Source organism: Microtus ochrogaster, chromosome 2 (genome assembly GCF_000317375.1).
Source record: "Microtus ochrogaster isolate Prairie Vole_2 chromosome 2, MicOch1.0, whole genome shotgun sequence".
NCBI lineage: Eukaryota > Metazoa > Chordata > Mammalia > Rodentia > Cricetidae > Microtus > Microtus ochrogaster.
Genome location: NC_022010.1, coordinates 43,064,279 through 43,069,590, shown reverse-complemented (window position 1 = coordinate 43,069,590; position 5,312 = coordinate 43,064,279). Strand labels below are relative to the sequence as shown.

Genomic DNA, 5,312 nt, shown 5'->3' with positions numbered 1-5,312 from the left:
GACTCCCAAGCAAGGCTCCTCCCTCGAGGCAGCCCTTCTCTGGTTCTAGTTCCTCACCAGTGCCTCAGTCAGTACTTTGCCCTAAGGCCAGTTGCAAATTTCTTTTTTATTTATTTATTTATTAATTATGTATACAGCATTCCTTCCATGTATGTCTGCAGGCCAGAAGAGGGCACCAGATCTCATTACAGATGGTTGTGAGCCACCATATGGTTGCTAGGAATTGAACTCAGGACCTTTGGAAGAACAGTCAGTGCTCTTAACCTCTGAGCCATCTCTCCAGCCCTGCAAATTTCATATCACATCTCTCCCCCAGAATGCTCCCTTTTAGTCTGGGGAACTGGAGGAAGGAGATCTATGAAGAGGTGGGAGGTGGGGCTTCTGCCCAGGATGGGTTGCATGCTAGCGCTTACCAAGTCAAGATGTCCTCAATACACTTCCCTGCAAACGTTTGCGGGCCCCTTGGGGGAAAAGCTCCTCCCCTTCAATAGTATCTTCTTAGAGAACAGCTCAGAGATTGGGTTTATGGACCACAAAGCTAACGATCAATGGGCACACTGCCTGACGCCCTCCGCTAAGCGGAGAAGCCCTGACGCTCTGCAGGGCTGGGTTCCCACGTGGACCGAGCATGGAGAAGGAAGCAGGGTAATTTCTCCACCCAGGGAATTAAATGCGAGCTGAACCCCGCATTGCAGTCACGGCATGGAATACCAACAAGCAGAGCCTTGCCCTCTGTTGGTAGAGATGGAACAGCAAGAACTCTCGTTCACAGCGAATGAGAAGGGAACACATGCAGCCAAACCTAGAAATCAAGACGGCAATGCTTCAGAGACGCCAAAGTAATATGGAATCACTCTTGGGCCCAGCAGCTCTGTTTCTAGTTAGGTACTGGAGAAATGAAAGTATGTCCACAGGAAACTCACGCATGAATACTCACGGCAGCATCTTTCATGACAGCATAAATGCAGATCAGCCCAAAGCCTCAAGCCCCACCCACCACCGAGATAAAAGCCTGACTGTCCATCAGTTAGCTAATAAACAAGGCATGGTAAAATATAAAATAGTAGAAATGGGTTAATTTAAGATGTAAGAGTTAGCTATTAATACAGCTAAGGTATTGGCTAAACAGTGTTGCAATTAATATAGTTTCTGTGTGATTATTTGGGTCTGGGCAGCCAGAAAAAGAACCAAGCCTTTTTGGCCTACATCAGCACATATTTTTTTTCTGGCTGCTTAAATCAAGTACAATTTAATTGACATGTCCTGACATGGTCCTCCTTGCTGGGCTGACAGTGAGCATCTCAGAAACTTGCTTAGGTTTTAGTCTCTCTCTCTCTCTCTCTCTCTCTGAGACAGGGTTTCTCTGTGTAATGGTTCTAGCTGTTCTGGCATCTGTTTTGTAGACCAGGCTGGCCTTGAACTCACAGAAATCCTCCTGCCTTTGCCTCCTGAGTGCTGGGATTAAAGGTGTGCACCACTACAGTCCAGCTTGGTTCAGTCTTCCTTTCATTATTTAAATTTTTGAAGAAATATACTCTGACGAGATAGTTTTTTTCAACTGTTCTCTTTTTTTTTTTGTCCTGACAGTTGTTTTCTTGTATTGTGATATGTCAATATTAATCAATCTATTTTTCTAACTTACCTCTACATACCATGCTTTGCTTTCTTGTTTAACTGAATAATTCAGCTAGGTGTGATGGCGCACACCTATAATCTCAGTTCTCAGGAGGCAGAGACAAGCAGAGCTTTGTGAGTTCAAGGCCAGCCTGGTTTAAAATACTAAATTCCAAGCCAGGCAGGGCTACAGAGTAACACTTTCTCCCCACACTTCCCTATTCATACTCCTCATCCCCAAATAATCTGTCCTGTGACCTAAAAGTGAAACATTTGAAAATGTTTTTCATTTTGTTTTCACACTTACTACAACGATAAGGTTTTTTTGTTTTTTTTTTTTTTAGAAAAAAAAAGAAAGAATGGAATGTCATGGTTACACCCATACGCACAGCATTTACAGTGTGTTATAACTACGCCATATATAGTGTGCCAAGTAGCAGGGCAAAGCAATCAGAGCAGACCATACAGTCTGTAACAACTGCATGATGCTAGCTAGCATAGGGTGCAAGAGGAGCCATAAGCCAGATACAAACAAAACCATGGCTGTGTCTCAATTTAACGTCACGTATAGAGAGGAAAATTTAGCTCCTACACAGTTTTTTAATGACTTCTAGAATATGGTTCTATTTATTTGTTTCATCTATTTCAAATGCAATACTAAATCCTAGTTTGTGAACCCTCCAAGAAGAGACAGTTGTGGACTAAACCCTACGGCATTGCTTGTTATTCCTTGATCTTCCAGGCTCTCAGCTCAAAGGAGACGAATTCCTACCCTCTGGTGTGAGCCTATCCTTGCTCAAAAGCATCTTGAAGACTGATAGAGGAATGAGTGAGTGGTCACCATCTCTTCTAGGATGAACTAAACACAAACCTATCTTCCAGAGTGCTTTTGTAGTGCTGGGATGAATATCATGATGTCTATTGTGAAAGTTAACTCTGAAAAGCCAGTTCTGAGCAGCTTTTATAAACTAAAAAATAATCAGGTCCTGGAGAATTAAGTAACATGAAGTAGGACAAAGCTGGCACTACCTACAGGATTCAAGGGTTGTGCTTTCCTCACCACAGCACAGCACCCCAAAGTATAGTACAGCACCCCACAGTATAGCACAGCACAGCACCCCAAAGTATAGTACAGCACCCCACAGTATAACACACCACAGCACAGCACACCACAGCAAAGCACAGCACAGCACAACACACCACAGCACAGCACAGCACAGCACATCATTTCTAGTTCACACAGACATTTGCCTAGTCTCCTCCAGTCGGGCTTTCTCAAGAATGAGGAGGGACTTTTGTCTCCCTTATGGAGTTCAGCCTCAACTGTCAGCCATGCTGAGCTGGCTGGTCAGCCTTCCTCCTGAATTCTGCATCTCTCGTGTTCTTCTAGTGTGTATTTTCAGAAGTGATACATGCCCTGGAAAGTGTAATAAGCAGGATATTTAGACCCTCGGTCTTGTTAAAATCCCTCACAACTATCTAACCTTGGGGTACCACCTTTCCTCTGACTTTCAGTTTCCTTTACAGGTAAAGGGAGTGGGGGCCTAGTGATAAGTCATATCTAGCGTTAGTCTCTATGAGTCAATTGATACCTATCATACTTTATTACCTTTGGATTGCCACATCCCTTTATTCACACAAGCAATGGGAAGTTGCATACAGGGGCAGGAAGGTCTGGATCCTGAACCTTGCTATGAGGCCTACAACACATTCTATTAATAGACATAATACACGGAAATACCAACTTATAGACATAGTCATAGGACAGCTGAGAATAATTTATTGTTGTTGTCTTATTCAATCTGAAGCCTGGGTTGAACTTAAACACATGATCTTCCTGCCTAGGTTTCTCAAGGGCTCCAGGCATGCACTGCCATACCAGGCTTGAGAATATATTGTAAGCAGAAGCCAACCATATGCATTCATCCAGGGGCATTTCCTATGTTACTACAAGCCACTTGCCATTGTTCCGGAATGAAGGGGTGAGACACATGGTAGAGAATGAGAGAATGTTATTGTCACTGACCACTGACCACAGTGTCCAAGGAGCTGTCAGGCTAACCTTCAGTTATCAACAAACCTTTATTGTATCAATAATCACTAATGTAGCAGTGTGTGTGTTGGGGTGTGTGTGCGTGTGTGTGTTGGGGGGTACTGGGAATTGAACCCAGGCAAGCACTCCATCTGAACTACATTGCTAGTATGTTTGTCTCTTTATAGTGTGACTCTCTACTTGTCTCATAGCTTAGAAGGTTGTCAGGGGGCAGCGTGGCTTGCGTCCTCCGGTTCCACACGTGCCATGTGGCATACCATCTCCTCGGGTAACCTTTGCCTACCCCCAGGTACCAGAGCTTTGTGATCTGCCCAGCCAACCCCTTGGGCTATCTGATGGCAGAGGTGGCAGGTGCCAGTGGAGAGGCCAAGGCGACGCTGGTGGCGGCAGAGAGTTCCTGCCTACTGAAGGAATTCCCATAAGCGGGAGTTTGAGTCCCAGGACTGCTGACAAGCTTCTCCGTCATGAAGGGGTTAGGCTGCAAGGTCCCCCAGGAAACCCTGCTCAAACTGCAGCCTATGCTGCAGCCCTCACTTGCCTCGGGTTTGGTCGGGGGAGTCAAGAACAGGAAGGGGACCTGGGTGCCAGGCCGGAACCCAGCTCAGCCCTCCCCTTGCTGAGCATTGGGATGGTCACTTGCCTCTTCCCCCTGAGGCACTGTGGCCTGTAGCTGGTGCACATGGCCGACTTCTTTTACCTCTTGGTGGAAGATCCCTACACGATGGCACATAACCTGTGCCAGTGTGCTCAGTGACCTCTACGCCATGGGCATCACTGAGTGTCAGCCAGAGCATGAAAGAAAAGGAAGGAGAGAAGGTAACACACTCCTGATCAAAGGTTTTCCTGATGCTGCAGAGGAGGGAGAAACCACAGTGACAGGCAGACAGTGGACAGCCCTTGGATTATCCCCGGTGGGGTTGCCACTGCGGTGTATCGTCAGCAAAATGAATTCATAATGCCTGTTAGTGCCGTGGTAGGAGATGTGCTGGTGTTAACCAAACCCTGAGGATCCCAGGTTGCGGCCAGTGCCTGCCCATGGCTGGGTAATCCTGAGAAATGGAATAAATCAAGATGGTGGTTTCCGGAGAAGAAGTAGAGCCAGCTTATCAGGAAGTTATGTTCAATATGGCTACTAAACAGAACTGCTGCTGGCTTGATGCACCCATCTAATGCCCAGGCAGCCATGGACATCACAGGCTTTGGACATCTAGGACACTCTCAGCACCTCAAAAAACAACAACAAAAAAAATCAAGTGTTCTTCATCATTCATAATCTGCCAATCATTGCCAAGATGGCTGCCACCAGCAAAGCCAGTGGGCGCTTTGGCCTCCTCCCATGAACATCAGCTGAAACCTCTGGGGGATTCCTGATTTGTCTGCCAAGAGAACAGGCGGCCCGCTTTTGTTCAGAATCAAATCTTCCAAGTATGGAGAGGGTCACCAAGCATGGGTTGTTGGCATTATGGAGAAGGGAAACCGGACAGCCCCGTATCATTGACAAACCTTGGGTGATTGAGGTTCTACCTCGGGGAGCCACTGCCGCAGCCGCTGCTGCTCTGGCTCCTGATAACTCTGAGCCTAGTTCATGAAATGGAATAGCAGAAGTCTTTGGGAAAGCACAGCCATTCCGCACACTCATGGACTG

The 5,312-nt window shown here is 46.4% G+C and overlaps 1 pseudogene; it reads left to right on the top strand.

The window, feature by feature from the left end:
- The first annotated feature begins 4,002 nt into the window (after positions 1-4,002).
- LOC101979152 lies at positions 4,003-5,256 on the top strand (annotated as a pseudogene).
- The last annotated feature ends 56 nt before the right edge of the window (positions 5,257-5,312 follow it).